This window comes from Podarcis melisellensis (genome assembly GCF_964234715.1).
Source record: "Podarcis melisellensis genome assembly, chromosome: 7".
NCBI classification, from domain to species: Eukaryota; Metazoa; Chordata; class Lepidosauria; order Squamata; family Lacertidae; genus Podarcis; species Podarcis melisellensis.
The window spans coordinates 90,215,298-90,232,246 of NC_138539.1; the positions used below are offsets into that span (position 1 = coordinate 90,215,298).

The 16,949-nt window shown below is 43.4% G+C and overlaps 1 long non-coding RNA gene across 4 annotated transcripts in view; it reads right to left on the reverse strand.

Annotated features, from left to right (window-relative positions):
• The window catches only part of LOC309373614, a 48,970-nt gene that overhangs the window by 670 nt on the left and 31,351 nt on the right, over positions 1–16,949 (reverse strand). For 2 of the 4 annotated variants that reach the window (XR_014170092.1, XR_014170093.1), the window contains 2 exons: positions 11,139–11,247; positions 10,313–10,715 (listed from right to left, as the gene is read on the reverse strand). This is a non-coding gene — a long non-coding RNA (uncharacterized lncRNA). Of the gene's footprint in view, positions 1–9,154; positions 9,242–10,312; positions 10,716–11,138; positions 11,248–16,949 lie in introns of those variants that run through there. The other 2 variants (XR_014170091.1, XR_014170090.1) reach the window with 2 other exon arrangements.

Below are 16,949 nucleotides of genomic sequence, written 5' to 3' on the forward strand. Positions count from 1 at the left end.
AACTCCTAGCCCAAAGTTTAGTCTCTTAGCCACAGTGCTATATCCACTTTTAATGCAAAATAAATTCAGAATCGGGGGGGGGGGGGTAGTTGTTTCAGATTAATTAATACAGAATGAAGAGGTGTGACCTGGTGGACAAGCCCTTGTGACAGCTGCCATTTAATGATAAGGGGAGTGGTGGACATGTGCAATTAGGTCTGGGATGAGAACTGTCACTCAGTAATGCAGGAAATGGCCAGAGGATGGATTATTTCTAGCGTTCAGAGTGGCGGTGACGGCTGCCCACCATTCCCTCTCTTTGCTCGCTGCTTCCAGGAGAGATGAAGGAGGAAGAGCTTGAAAATCTGAAACAGCATTTCAGAAAAGCTTAAATCCAAAGCTGGTTGCTCTTCTTTATTACACTGGTATTTATTTATAGGACGTAAGGACAGATTTTCTCCAAGTTTCTCAACTGCCTCTCCACTGAAGGCCAAACTTCATGTGGCATTAAATTATCAATTAAAAATAAAAAGTATGAATCTTTTTTTGAAATGGTGGCCATCATCCATGGCAGGAGACAATGAGGATCAGGCCCACCCTTTCTTTACAGTCCATGATCGCAATGGAAATCTCTCTCTCACGTCCTCACATCCTTTGGACCACACCAGCGAGGCTGAGAGGTGGGTCTGGTCATCTGCACAGCCCTGGGCATGCCCACACACTGCCCAGGCTTGTGCCCCAGGGAGGTCACTTTGGTGCTGCTAACACAGAGGTTTGACTTCTACCCCAGAGGCCCACTCCATTGTCTCTCAAGATAAACGAATGCCAACAACAAGGCTTACAAGCTGCTATTGGGCACAGGATGGAAACTGCCAGTCAGATTAGTGATATTTAGGAAAGAATTAATAGTTTGGATGTATACACCCTTCTAAGCAGGAAAATGGCCAGAAAGACATCTCATTCATGCCCAAATGATTAGACATTATTCAGGCACAGGGATCTTACAGGGTTCCCACTGTTTGGACATGCACCTGCCCAGCCACTTTGTCCCCAGTCAAGACAAGACAAGACACAAATGGGGAAAAGTAATGCCCACAGTAGTCCTAGGTCAGAGGTCCTCTGTCCTAGGTATGTTGCAAGAGGCTGGCTTATATTTGGGTGCTATGGGTGCTGTAAATTCTTGCACTGAGCAAGGAGCTGGATTAAAAAACAAAAGATCCCTCCCAACTCTAAAACTTTAAAGGTTGGATCCAGACTAAGTGAGCTTAACTTAGGTCATCATGAAATTAATGGGAGTTAAGTTATGACTAACTTCTTCCAGTGATGTAAGTCCAACTCCTTTGGAACAGAATTTGGAACAGTATGGTGGTATTCAACTAAGTTTTACTCAGAGTCAGAGGCACCAACTTCTCAAGATGACTGAGGGGGCCCAACACGATGTCCTGACGTCACACGTGCGCTGGCACAAGGAGCCGGGGCAGATCTGAACACCCTCTGAACATTGAGGGGGCCTGCCCCCTAAAAAAATCATGGGGTGGACAAAAGACACATTTAAATCAATGAACATGACTAAGTTTCAGTAATTTCAATGGGTCTGTTCAGAGCTGGCTTAATCACTAGGCAAACTAGGCAACTGCCTACAGTGGCAAATTTTCAGGGGGGCCAAAAAGGGGCAGTAAAATTCAAAATTTGGCAAGCAATGGGAGGGAGGGGGTCACTGCCAGTCCCAGTCTTTTCCATTAACTGAAATGAGGAGCTGCCACCAGGCTGACTCAAAACAGATTTGGGAGAAGTGAAGTCAATACCCCTCTCTCAGTACCCAATACAGTCATGGAGGACCCAGTACTGGCACCTTAGACCTCAAATCCATGGGGCAGGGGAGATGAGGTGGAGTCTGGCGTGGCAGCTCAGGGTGGGGACTTGCATCCCGCCCCTGCCCCCCCCAAGCAATGGTCTCTCCTCCATTTCCAAGTTTGAGCAATTCATGCTATTCCCATGTTCTAAGGGTAGTGGGCAAATTGCTCTAGAATAAACAGAATAACTATTCATAAGAGAAGAGGGGGGTAGAAACTCAGAGATCACCTAAGGCCCTTATAGGAGCACTGGGTCTACTCTGAGTAAAACTGCTGAATATGACCTGGGTAAGTTACACTGGCTCTCTGTAGTCAAGATTGCTCTTATTGCCTGGTTCCAGCTTCATGATTCAGTGCTCATCAGTCAATGACTGCAGCATCAGGTGGTAACTTGCACAGGTGACTGAGCCACTGCAGAGCAAACATCATCTCACATCACACCCAGCTTTTCTATGGAGTCAGATCACACTTTCAAGGGAGAGTCAGCAAATAAGCACTCAAGCAATCCCCCGGGGTTAAGGAGTTCCCATTTTCATTTTAAAATTATGGTGGTGTAAAGGCTTATTCTATCTATCACAGTTAATCTGTGGTTCTTGAACAAGACTCTTTTGTTGTTTTCTCAACAATGGGAGTAATAGAATGACTCCTTGCAAGTTTTATTTGTGGCAACCAATCCAAAACTAGAAGACAAAAACATCCATGAGGTGAGCTGCATGTGTGAATAAGCCAACACAGATCATACTTCAAGTAAAGAACAAACTCTGAACAATAATTAGTCTGAAATATGAATATATAAGAGGGGTGTGCATTGATGGGGGGGGGCAAATAATGAAGTGAATCATGGTGATTCAGATGTCTATCCCCTCCTGAGTAAAAGTGCAAAATGCAATTTGCCCCCAAGTCAGAGCAGAGCTCCCTCAAAGCTTTGTCTTGCTTGTTCTCTGCTTGTACTTTTCTGTACCAATAGAGCTCTATGTTTCCCAAAGCTCTGAGCACATGTGCTTTGCAAGAAGTGAGGTGATCCCAAATACCACTTGTGGACATTGAAAAGAAACTTACCATTTCTGCTGAAAATTCATGAACTGCTATTACAAACCATCTGCCCGCAGGGCACCCAAGAATGACTCCCATCTTTTGAGCTGTGTTACAGCAGGTTCCTGTCTTTGAATGAAAGCACCATTGAACCCAATGAAACTTACTTCAGACTAAACATGCATAAGAGATTGGGTTTGGAGCCTTTGATTTGGTTATGATTCTTTGAGGCACCTTCTGTTTTTGCTTTCTCCAGTGTTCCCACCATTTCTTAAAAGAACAGCCTCCTATTCAATATCTCCTCCCCACTTGTTCCTGATGTAGATCTTCACTCAACCCTTCTTCCCTGGGGGTGGGGGGGTGCTATTGTGTAGTTTGCCATAGGTGCCAGCCCTACAAACAATGCTGCATTGTGTTGCTGTTTGTCTTTCCGTGATCAACAGTAAAATGAATAGAAATCAAATTATAATATTAGCAAATGTTTTTCTTTATTTTAAACAAAGAAGCCATGTCACCTAAAGGGGGGGGGGAGAGACACTTAATATTGTATTGAAGCCATAGCTATTCATAACGTGTGTGTGTGTGTGTGTGTGTGTGTGTGTATCTCAAATGCTTCCACCAGCATACAAAGTCATTGTGGACTATTTGAACAGTGATCAAAAAATTGTTCAAACCCAATGTGTAAGGTAAAGATTTTCACCAGGAACTCCCAACCTTGCAGCCTGGGCTCCAATCAAACTTGGACACAAGCAAAGACCCTCCCCCAAGGAAGAGGTTGTTATTAAACTGCTGAAACAACCTTGGGGCATGAAATTTTGCACTTTGGGGCTCTGCTTGTTCTGGTCATGAGCACAAAGCAGGTCACCTTTCATGGGCATTCCCATTTAGTTTCTGAAACATCATTCAGTTGCCAGGTCTGTGGTTCAGGTAGCAACTAAGAACAACAACAAAACCACACTGGGAAATGGAAGGTGAAGGAGCCACCTTGCAAGTCATGGTTCATGCCTATTGTTGCTTTGGAGGCACCTTGATTCTGCTTTGAAGTCCTTCAGGCAGACGCCTTGCCTGCTTTCTACAAAGCCTGAAGGTCATGATTTAGGCACGGAACAAATTGTTCAAAAGCAGTAGAAAGGGTTTGGCAGGTGGGAAGAGAAATTAAATTGCAGAATTTATTGCAAATTGTTTTACAATGGACATTTTCAGTTGTCCTTTATTAACGTATTTGAATTGAAGAAACAATTAGAGCAAAATGGTTGCTGCCTTTGATATCAATGTAGGCTGTTCAACATAAGGTACTGTGTTTCCCAAACATCTGCTAAGTGGGGCACACTTTTTTCTGAGTTAATATTGGAGGCATGTTTTAGTTGTACTCCTTGAGAGCATTTAAAATATGAGATCAAATGAGCCCATTTCCATTTGGCTTCCCTATGTGCTGCAAACTGGGCAACCAATGAATCAGAGATGACTGACTGATCCAATATACGCACACCCAGAGCAGTGGCTCATACTTTCTTTGCTTTTCCCTGCTCTTCCACGTGTACTATTTTGTTATTCTGTAAATGAAGTTTCTGTAACATAAGTTTTCTACACACCTCAGTATGCAGAGGTATTTGCAATCCCATAAATTGGCAGGTGAAATATGCAGATAAAAGGAACCATCAGCTGCAATCCATGACGCATGTTCCAGGAAGAAACGCCCAATGAACATAACGCAATTTAATTCCAAGTAGACATGACTAGGGTTGCACAGTGAATTTCTTTCCTTGATGTAACTCTTTATGCCCTGGGAAGTTGAATTGACAGAGAGGCACAGCATGGCAAAAAAATGAAATGTGAATTTAATCATGGAAAAGAGTACCTTCAGAGAAACAGGCATCATCTATAGCTCCACAAACAGTGAAGCCAGTCTGGACTTTGCATAGCACAGCATTTTGTTATGGATGTGATGCGCCCCTAGGTCTTTTAGTCCCCTTTAATCCCAAAATGTTAATTGACCAGACATTCTCTCCAACCCATCAAAGGCTGGGATAAACCAAGCTTTCTCTTTATATGACAGACATCCCTAGCAGTTCAATTATAGAAGGTAACCTACAGGAGAAAAAATACTGCCAGCATAATTTCCTTGAAAAATGAGGGATGGCTGGTTATTCATTTTAGGTATAAAAACAATGACTTTGAGCTACTTGAAAAGAGGTCACGTGGGACAGATGCTTCAACAAGCAATCTAATCAGAAATGCCAGATTATCTGACATTTTGGAAGGTAACTGTTGCCATTTTTAGACTAGGAATTAAGTCAGACTTATTCTTGGCTGCATATCAGTGGGGTGCGGTTGTTCCACACCACTGCATTTTTAATGAAGGTGCAGAACGGAAGGGAACGGCATAGTGGTAAGCACAGGAAGAATATATATGAAAGAGGGTTTGGTGGGGTGGGGAAATGGAAGGGGGGAGGGGAGCAGAGATCAGGAGACATATGCTGGAGCAGAATAACCTCTGGGACGCAGAAAAAATAAGCGGGGTAGTTGAGAAATGGTGACACAGACAGACCTGTGGAGAATTGGTGGGGTAGAGACTTGGTCCAGAGAGACACAAAGGAAAGAGGGCAAAGGCTCTGAAGCACAGAGAAGGGACCAGGCATTATGGGATGGGAAGAGCAGGAGGGATGACTAAGCAGAAAAGGGGGGCAGACAAACATTTTGTGAAGTAGTGCAGAGAAGGAATCAAGTGCATGCTTTAGGGTGCAGAAAGATAAAGAGGGGTAGCAGAATGGTTTAAAAGAAAACACAGAGGAAACACTACATTTTTAAAAAGGTTTTCCAGCACTTAAAATATTTTATTTGTTTCATTCACAGATGTATACCCTGCTTTCTCTCTCCACAAAGGGGTTGCTTCAACCAGTGTACAAATAAAAAGCAGGCATATAAGCTCCAACCAGCCCTCTCAAGTTAGCTAAAGTACGGATGTGACTTTCTGGGTGATCTGAGCTGGGTGCTACTGCAAGTGCAATAAGCCATTCTTATGGCTCCAGAATATGCTTGACTATTATTCCTCCCAAGGAGGAGAGCAGGAAGCTGTCACAGAGGAATAATCTGATGATGAAATAGTAGTAGCATGATTCCTTGTGGATCACAAGGACCTTGCGGAAAATCAGCCTTTACCACTAATGAGCCTTGCAGTCTCGCCCACAGTGGAAAAGCCCAGATCCTGCATTATTTGGTCAACTGGCAGAAGCCAGAAGAGACTGTCATACACACTCCTAAAACATTATCCCTTTGTGTTGAATTATAATTGCAGTGTGGTGCTTTGGGAGCTAATCTGGGCTGAACAGTGCGAGTGTAATTGAGGACTACAGCAAACACTTCACAGCTGCCTGAAGATGGCAAATTCGGAGCAGCCAGCTTGTTGCCTTGTCCTGGGGTATTAGGAACCCCAAACCAGTTCATGTGATGCAGAGGTGATTTCCTTAGCAGTGAGCTGCAGAAGCATCTGCTTTTCTGTTTATTTAACATTTTAATGTGTGGTGGCAGGCTGCTCCTATCTCCACTCCAACACTTTGAAATGAAACTGTGGCCATGTTTCTCCACTCCCCGTCATTTCCGCTCTCCCAGAGGATGCCGTCTGCTGCTAAGGTCATGCATCTCCCTTGCTCTACCTGAACCAGAAAATCAGTTGAGGCCAGCAGCACTTGCAATGGCCACCTACCCCTGTTTTGGAGGAGGGGGAAGTAGAGTCAAAGTTCTGCAGCAAATGCCAGCGCTTTTAAAAGTGCCCCCAACCTAAGTGTTCTCTGTAGAGAAAGTATTTTCAAACTTCCCCTCTTCAGAGAACCCTTTCCATACTGACTTGCCTACTGAAGAACCCCCAACACATCTGTCCTGTGCTGCCCAGGATTTGGGCTAACATTCTTAAGCACGATTCTTGTGAGATATTGGCCAGGCCTGTTATCCATGATGACTGAAACCTAGAACACACCCCAATCTCCTCCAAAGCTGCAGTTTGTGAGGGCAGATTAGTAGGGGTGGGCAAGCAGTTATTAAGGGAAGATTGTCGTTACAGGTCTTTTGATTTAACAGACCTCTAAAAGCTTACACACTTGATCACAAGATGCAGTGCGCAGGTCCTGGCCCACTCAAATATTTTAATGGGGGGGCAAAGGCACTTGGCCCCAAGGAGTTGGCTCCAATGCCCCTCAAAAACATAGTTTGGAAACCACTGCTTTATTCCACATGCTTTATTCACAAGGCTCTGTACCCCAAAGAGGCAGAAGGATGCATGAAGGTATGTCATTTTGCTTACAGTATAAAACAGAATGTCAGCCTCTGTTAAGGAAACCTTTCATGGCTCTAAATGCACAGCCTCATCCACTGGCTCTCTACCATTCTCCTCAAGGCTCACAGTTGGAGACCCTTGAAGAGTTGAGTTCCTGACCCAGAAAAGGCCACCTTGCCCAACCCTTAAGGCAGGGCAGCCTTCTGCCTGTCAGAGGCAGAACAGAGTTGCAATGGAGGCTATAAATAACTTGCCTAAGGGTTATGTAAAGACTTGTGCACTGGAATTGCACTTGCATCCTCAAAGACAATGGGGCCGTTGCGGTTGATTCCATTGTGCTGGATCAAACCCAAAAGCCTGTGATCACAGACAAGCTTTGAACCTTTTATTTTCTCTGAAGTCCCAGGTGCTTCATCTGGAAGTCACGTGTCTTTTAAGAGATCTGAGTGCATTTATTCCATCAACTGTGTTTGTGAATGAGCACCTAGAGATGGCAAGAAACAGTACAGGTTTGTTTTCATGAAAGCACCAACATTTTCAATTACTTTATTCATTTTCTTCAGTATCATTGCCACCCAGTGTAAGAGGGCAATAAAGTCCACAGCACTTTTTTGTTCCTGAGGCTTCAGTAGTGGAGATGGTGTTAATTCTTTCCTTTGCATTCTCATTACAAAGCTTGTCAACAAGCCAACTACCAAAACCACAATTGTGACTGTTTGTTTGTCCCCCAGGTTAATAGAAATTGGTTAAAATGGAGCAAGAAGAATTTTAATCATATCCACAGACTGAAGGATTCTAATGGGACAATAGTGTTGTGTCAGTAGGGGTTGCTTCACTCTCAATTACTGTAGCTTAATTCACATTTAAAAAATGAGTGGGGCATGAGAAATGTTTTGAAGGAAGTGTCATTTCCACCTGCTGGATCCAGTTGATCTTTTCCCTTTCACTCTCTGCCCTCCCTCTTGATCTGGCCCTCTCATACCATTCCCTCCGACCTTTTTTCTTTCAACCATTCCCTCCCCTGCAGCCCATCTCCCCTTGAGTTTGCCATTCTCTCTCGTTTGGATCCCCATTCCAGCCTTCTCCTTGTTTTGCAGTTTGTGTGGAAAACTCTTTTAGACTGGCCCAAAAACCAGAACATCCAGCTTGTCTTTCTAGGAGCTGCACAAACTTGTTCTAAGTTGCATCATCCTAGAGAAACCAAAGATCTTTCCTTCCTGAAGAAGGGGAAGGGCTGTAACATGGAAGTGGCATTTGGTACAGTGGAAAATTAAAGGAAGATGGCAGGTCTTTCTGGTGATTCCTCTTCCCAGGCTGCACATAAATCTATGCATTGACTAGGTAAAAGGTATAGTTAAGTCCGTCAAACTCGACTATGGGGTTGCAGCGCTCATCTCACTTCTGGCCAAGGAAGCCGGTGTTTGTCCACAGACAGATCCGGGTCATGTGGCCAGCAGGACTAAACCACTTCTGGTGGAATGGAACACCGTGATGGAAGCCACGGAAACGCTGTTTACCTTCCCATTACAGCAGTACCTATTTATCTACACGCACTGATATGCTTTCGAACTGCTACATTGGCATGAACTGGAACAGAACAACGGGAGCTCACCCCGTCACGGGGATTCGAACCCTTCTAAAACATACATAAGAGATTTGGGCTGTTCAGTGTCACAGGAGGTTTTAAGAAGGAATCACACCACTAGACATTTTGAGCATGAATTTGATGTAAAGATAGAGTAGAATTTTAAAAATAATAATATAAATAAGAAGCTTACTCTCCTCATGCCTCAGTAAATAAGCAAGTTTTGCCTTGTCATCAACTAGCTCTTTAGAATGATATGGCTGACATACCGGTCACATGATTCATGGCTTTATTTTCTACCTAACCCTCTATCAAAAATATTAATGTGCTGATACAGGTATCCTTCCTTATATTCAGGGCTCATAAATAAGCATGATCTTGTCATGACAGGATTAGAAGGCACACAGACTTCTCATAACTTTTTACATAAGTATCTATAAGGGCTGAGGCAGAGGAGACAATTTCTATATTCCATCACAGGGTTGAAAGGCACCTCTCCTTTCAGTGATTTCTTGACGTTTACTGTGAAAGGGCAGATAAGTATTCACTTATTCCAAGGATATCAGCATGGAGCAAAATAAGATTGGTTATGTTGCTCTGTTTCATCATCATCTTCGCCATGTGATCTCTCCTTTTCTAGAATGGTGACCTGAGAAATGTCAGGTGAGAATTCAACCTATGTGTTACCACCAAACTCTGACTAAAGGAATGAAGAAACTGCAAGAAGACTAGCCATATCAGCCAAGGAAAATCCCCTGCATAAACAGGCCTCAGCTGGTCAGGTGATACTTCCCAACTATAAAAAAACAGCTTCCAAATCAGATTGCCCCTCCAGCCTGAGCAGAGGTGCCAACTCTAAGAGGCCCCCAATGTTGAGAGGAGGCCTATCGCAGAGCCAAGTACAACAGGGAGAGCCTGGTGGCCCCTCCTCTTCCTCCTCCTGCCCTGGGCTGGTGGTGGTGGCAGCAGGAGGAGGAGGAGGAGGAGGAGGAAACTGAGCACCAGAAAAGACAAGCCGCCAACCATTGAAGCCATACTGCCCCTTGGCTCCTCCAGCACCTCTGCGTCCCTGCACCATGTGTGCGTCATCGCGCACGCGCATGCCCCCATCTTTTTCTCAAGTTGGCGTTTGTGAATTTGAGAGACTAGACAAAGGGAGCCCCTTTTCAGTTTGCAACATGGAAAACAAGGGAGCCGGCCATGGAGGAAGATCACTCTTTTCTTCCGTGGGAAATTTGCTGTGCTTCTGTGCTATGCGCTGAGAAAGGGGTACCTTTATAATCAGGCAGCATTAAAGTCAAAGATGTGTATGCATGAGAGAGAATGTGATGTGTCTATGTATATGTTAAAGGGGGGTGTAAATTGAACAGTTAATAGTCATAGCAATGAGCCATTGTATGAATTCACCAAGCCTCATGGGGAATGTGCACTTAGTCTGCCCATGAAGAGGGAATCGTGCACATTTCCTGGTCAATATACATAAAGTGTTGTGGAATGTGCATAGCTTGACTGAATTTTGTACATGCGCTGGGTAATGTAGAGTGTCCATGTACAGTCTCAAAGAAACATGAATTCATGTACAGTCTCAAGAAACATGAATTTTTTCTAGCTATAGTTCAGAATTGTGCTTTCTAGAGCAATGTGGGTTCCATCTTTGAGTTAGATATACATTTTCTCACAACCACTGTGACATTTCTCATGTGTAAGGAATGCAGGTAAAGCCCTCTATGACACATGGTGCATCATCTAAAACCAAAGTCTTGCTTCAGGACTATTGTTTTTACTCATATGCAATGGTGGAAATATAACTGAGCAATCCATCAGCAAAGCCGCATTTGATTACAGTGTGCTGCAAACATTCTCTCTCAGAAATCACATTGACGTTGCATACCTGTGCTAAGTTCAAAAGTCAGGTGTGCTAAGAATGGTACTCAAGACTTGGCCTCTTGCTGCAGTCCTTGACTGTGGAGCCATCAATGCCACTTCAGCTTACTTCCTAAAACAGAAAAGGCACATTATATCATAAGAAAGTACAGGGGAACCCTTTTTTGGCAGTACATTTGAAGAAATTGAAAGTATAAATGCCCCATTAAAAAAGCAAAGAGACCCCCCCCCCCAAATCAGGAGTTTAATCTGCTAGCTGATGGAGGCGTGGCATTGGTAATGAAGCCTCTGGCAGTAACTGATTGGCTGAACTTCTCCAATCCTTAGATGACCAGAGTAGAGAGAAAGCTCAAAGGGAAAAGAGGTACAGGAGTGCCAACTTGGCCCCACAACTGTGGGTGCCTGGGGCCGTGGGTGCCCAGCCTCTTCATGGGGAACTTTGTGGGTGCTCAGGCACACAGGCCCTCAGGGAGGTGGCACCTATGAAGGGGTAGAAGAAGTCAGTACCTTATTTCAGATGTAACTCTTCACTCACCCCTTCTTTCCTGGCCAGGGAAGGGGGCACCATTTTGTGGTTTGCCCCAGGTGCCAAAACGTCTTCTGCCAGCCCTGGGCAACAGTATCATGAGCTGTGGCAGGAACATCTTATGGAGTGAAGAAAGGAGACAGAAGAACATTTGCTTCTCTAAGCTTCTAATACCCCTTAACCATTAAGGGAAGGGAGCTAGGAGCATTGCAGTTGATACAGCCTGAGTATGGTTTTTGTCATTAACAGCACCTGGTAATCTGAAGAAGGTTGTTAAAGAGGCTGCTCATCTCGCTTGCTGCAAGAATCCTCTTGGATTAGCAGGATATTAATACTTCTCCCGTGTCAGGATATGTTTCATGGGATTTGTCAATCTCTGTCGTTACCCACCTTTAACTCTGATCTTATTATTGAATGATATAGATTGTGTGGTATACAGATATTGTAAAATGCATATAAAACATCCACACCATAGTTTAAAGAATCCTGTGAACTGTTGCTTGCCCCCCTCCACAGCGCTGCAGCACCCTTGACAAACTACAGTTCCCATTATTCTTTGGACAAAGCTACATACTTTAAAGGTGCGGTGTGGATAGCCATAGATTCTGTGCCCAGTCCTGCCTATGCTAGCATGGAGCTGAAACCAGCATTCCAGAGGCCAGTCTGGCATGTTGACTATGCAGGGTGAGGCTGCTTTATATCTTCAGGAAGTGAGGGGGCGAGGCGAGTTTCCTGCCAAACCTGTTGATGTCCTTTCTATTAGGAGGGTTTCTTCCAGCTCTGCTCTCCAATCCTTTTAGAGCTTATATGGGTTTTATCTAGTTTAACCCGCATGGAAATCCCGATTAAAACCCTATCCTGATCATGTTTATTAAACATACACTTGACTTAAGTGTCACCCCTAATTTAAACGCTGCATAACTGTATTTGCTCCTTTAATTCAATCATTAGGGACTCAGCAGTCTCTCATTGCCTCCTGTTTTGGAAATTAGCATCATAAGTAACTACCTATAAAGATCATCCAGCAATCATTATGTCTGGTTAATTAAATGTCAGGAGATAGTTCTGCTTATTCTTCCTGAGAAAGTTCAGCAGCCTTTCTGAAGCTGATTTGCTTCTGAAGAGGCAAGAGTCATTTTTAAAAAAAACTGCAAAAATTAATATTAGATGCTGCCATTGGTTCATCACTATGGTTAGTATTATTAACTTGCAAAATACTATCACAATACACACCACAGAATCATAGCATTGTAGAGTTGGAAAATAGGCCCAAGGGTCATCTAGTCCAACCTCCTGCAATGCAGAAATCTCAACTAAACATCCATGACAGATGGCCATCCGACCTCATTTTGTTAGTTTTGGCCCAGTTCTCCAATCTGTTACTAGCATCTTGAATCCTGATTCTGCCTCTATGGCATTGTTACTTCTCCCCCCCCCCCCCAGTTTGGTGTCAAATTTGATGCGCATCCCCTAAATTCCTTCATCCAAGTCATTTATAAAGACGTTGAACAGCAACACCCAGGACAGAATCCTACATCACCCCACTTGCCACTTTTCCCCAGGATAACGAGGAACCTTAGTGAGTCCTCTTTGGGGTCAGTCAGTCAACCAGCTACAAACCCACCTGACAGTGACCTGGTCCAGCCCACATTTTACCAGCTTCTCTTCAAGGTTATCATGGGGGACTTTGTCAAAAGCCTTAGTGAAATCAAGATATACTACATCCACAGCCTTCCCCTGATCCACCAAGCCTGTAACTCTAGTTTTCAAAAAGAAATAAGATTTGTCCGGCATGACCATCATGGCAGATAACCTCTATGCTGCAGGGATGTGGGAGCATACATGTGGGGCAGTATATATTGCACTCCCCATGGAGTGTCTCTCAATGAATGCTGGACCTTGCATTATCAGCTATGAAGTGTGGGTAGGAAGGAGTGGGCAATGACTATGGGCCCTTCTACTAGTTAGAAGAGCAGGTTTTGACACAGTTTTGCCAAACAGAGATAATTTCGTCTCATGAAACTTATAGGGAACCACTAGGAATGAGGGCTGGTCTTAGCATAGACATCTAGGGTCATCTTTCTTGGTCATGGTAGAGTGACTAGTATGAGGTTCTAATATGGTCTCCCATCCAGGCACTTGCAAGATGTAACGTAAAGTCACGTAACTTTAGCAGGGTTGCTACACCATATCCCTAGAGAGCATGACCTCAGACTGATTGAGGGATTGCATGTTGTTATGAATGGGGGGGGGTAAGGCTATATGCTTGAGTCCTCTTCTTGGATTCAGCACAGATTCAGTTCTAGAATAGCCAGGCTACTTTCCTGGTGAGGTAACATCCCTCTAAGTATGGGCCATTAAGGTAACAAAGGAAGTGGCTCTGTGCCAGACAACACATGAGTAGGCCTCCCTCAACTCGCTGGTAGTTAGCAAGAAAAAGGCCAGAGTTGAGAGTTGATTTACAGTATTTGTGCTAGAAGTTAGGAGCTGGCAGGCTGCAGGCTGGGCAGCTGGAGACAGAACCATGCCTGTTTTCTGATGGAATCCAAGGCTCTATGAGAGAAGCAAGACCCACTTTGGGTGTTGATGTTGTGAGCTCCTCCATCATAGGTTGCACTATTGTGTAAATAAACCATATATCATAAAGACACCACAGTCTCTGCTGTCCCTCATTCTGAAGAAAACCAAACATTTATAGTACAATTCATAACTGCAAACATAATTTGGACATAATGCCACCAAATCAGACCATTAGTCTATCTAGCCTGGTGCTGTCTACGCTGGCTGAGGCCCCTCCACACGTCCCTTTGTCCTGTGATTTCAAGTGATTTCAAGTCATGGGTCTGAGGGGGTTTGCTTTTTGTTAAAACATGTATATGCAACCCTTCACCCTATTTGGATTTCAGAGTGGTGTACAGGGTAGATAAATACAATAAAACAGAATTCTTGGAAGCAAATGAAGATTTGCACAGATAAAAATGCCTAGTCAAATAAAAATGCCTTTGGCTGGCACCAAAGAGATTATTGTGATGCTGGTGCTGAATAAGCACACACTCTCTACTGGGAGAAGGTATAATTATTCAAAATAATATATAAAGAGAGACACAGCAAGATAATGGATATGCAATACATGCCGCTGTTTGTTGGTGTTTTTTGCTGGTAAAATCAATTTAATCTTCTTGTTTTTGGAAATAATGCCCAATCCCATGTACTTCCACTACACTTGATTAAATAAATAAATAAATAAATAAAAAATCCTTCCAGTAGCACCTTAGAGACCAACTAAGTTTGTCATTGGCACGAGCTTTCGTGTGCATGCACACTTCTTCAGCTGAATCTTTTTTTAAAAAATTGTTTCGACTATGGCAGACCAACACGGCCACCTACCTGAATCCTGATTAAATAATTTGCGATGCCACCATCATCCCAAAACAGGTACGGTGCCTTCAAGGGACTCCTTCCTCCCTTATGGTGGAGCACCATCTTACTCAAGACATGGAGCTGTTGCTGAAAATAGCATCCTTATGTCAAGCTCTCCTCCTTTCCCAGATAAGCGGCACATGTTAAGGTTTTGTTATCATTTCAGGTATCCCCCGGTCCCCACCAGCAGCAGTTATGATGTGGAGGGGGAGGGGGAAATGGTACCTTGCAGTGACATCACATGAATGATCTGCTATATAAGGAGGGAGAGAAATCATATTGAAATCCCCCCCGCGCGCCATAGCAGCCTCATGTTTTGCATAATGTGAAATTCTGTCCTTTAGTGAGAGAAGCAAAGGACTTTGCTTCTAACAGGTTTCTACATGTGGATCCCCTTGATGAATGAGAACCCCCTGCTCAGACTGGAGGTGTCTTCAGGACTACTCAGGATGTGGTGACAGAAACAGAGTGGGCAAGTTTTCCAGCCACATTGGAAGTGAGCATCCTGAAAAAATGTCTTGATCAGTGTATGACTATATCTGGTCAGGGCTGATGTGGGGGTTTTCAAAGCACTTTTACAGATACTCCCCCCCCCGCCCCCGCCAGCCAAGGAGCCTATCTCTGTGGGGGTAGCTTGGTGCTCATTGAAGCAGGGGATAACTGGAGATAAACAGGTGCTTTCTTCTTTTTAGAGGCACGTGAGGTCAGCTGTTAAGACACAGCAGAGGACAATAGGAGTTCTTTTGCCTTTCAGCCTTGCCTCCTGACCACCCAGTAGAGGAAAAATCCCTGCAGTTTCAGAGGTTTTGCACTGGAAAAAGTGGTGCGCAAATGTTGTGTTTCCTGTGAGGTTACACATTGACTGAGAATGTTCAATTTGTTCACAGTAAATCACTCTCTCGTGTTGCTTTTAAAAAATGACTTTCTACCTCATTTTACACTCATTCAAGTTTAATTAATCTTCTAACAAGCTATCTGGGGTTTAAATTTGGAGGAAGAAGAGCCCTATGTTTTTCACTGGTGTTATGCAGTAAAGCACTGTACATTGGTGATACTATAGAAGTACAGCTTTAAGGTCAAGACATGGAAACCTATACAAAAATCAGCACAAATGCTTCTTATGTTGGTTTACATGAAAGGCAATTTCCCTGGTTTTCATTCCACATAACAGATCATTAGTGGCTTTAGTATTTAAGCACTCCATGCAGATCTGACCAGAAATCAGATACTCAGTGAACTGGAAGTTCTGGACCAAATATAAAAAGCGAACACAGAAGTCAGACCACTTGCACAAGTCCACTAGTGCAAACAGTTCACATGTTACATTTTAAACTGTGGTTAAGAAAATACCAGAAAGAAAATAGCAAAATATGGTAACAACTATCATAATACTCACACGTAACCATTTACATAAATGTAAATGGTTGGGTTTCCCCAATTGTGGGTGGTGTACAGATACTTTCATTACTATTGGTTCTGCATTATTGTGGAAGAATGTGCCCATATCACACTGCAGCGGCATTTTTCATGAAAAACAGCATATAAATCTTTTAACGTAGGGAAAATATGTAAATGCACACATACCATTCATTCACAAACAGGTGGCACTGTATGTGTACTTGGGACATTTACATTTTTAATACCCCCAAATCAATTCAGTGTTCTATATGTGAACCCTGTGTTTTTTATATAACCCTGTGTCCTCATGTATATGTATCTGTGATAAGTTATATTGCATATGTGGAAGCATTATATGTGAGGGATCTATAAAAGTCTGTGTGCATATATAAGCTATCGTGTGGGTGTCTTTTATGTGCTGGCAATTACTGAGCAGGAGGGGGGTCCATTTGACACCCTACGCTGCATGTTTCCCACCACATATGATTATTCCTCAGGAGAATTTTATCTGATTGCCATATAACCACCTCTGAAATCTCTTCGCTTTTTCAATGAAGCACGAAATAGGGCACTGCTGAAAACCCATTGCATTCCTATTCAGTATGGTAGACTGGCATTGAAAGTGTTTTCCATCCTACAGACATTTTTTTAGCACTAAACAAAGAAAAATCAACCGGAATCTTGAGGACTTAAACCTGCAGTCTTATGCACATTTCATGAAATGTTCTGCAGAATGGGCCTGATCCAGCCCCAGGTAAACACTGTAAATGGCGGAGACTGTGTACTACTCACTCAAAATCGACAAAATTGATATTGCTTAATTTTGGCTGGAACACTAAGCAATTTTAGTGGGGGATCTGGTTAAAACCTCTCTGTGACTCTTTCCATCTTTCTATGAAAGCAAAGGAAATGGGAAGTTGCACAAATAGGACAAGAAGCTGCAATTTTTTTCTTCTTTTTCTTTTACAGAATATAGTTCTCATTTCGGAGTGGGAAAATGAA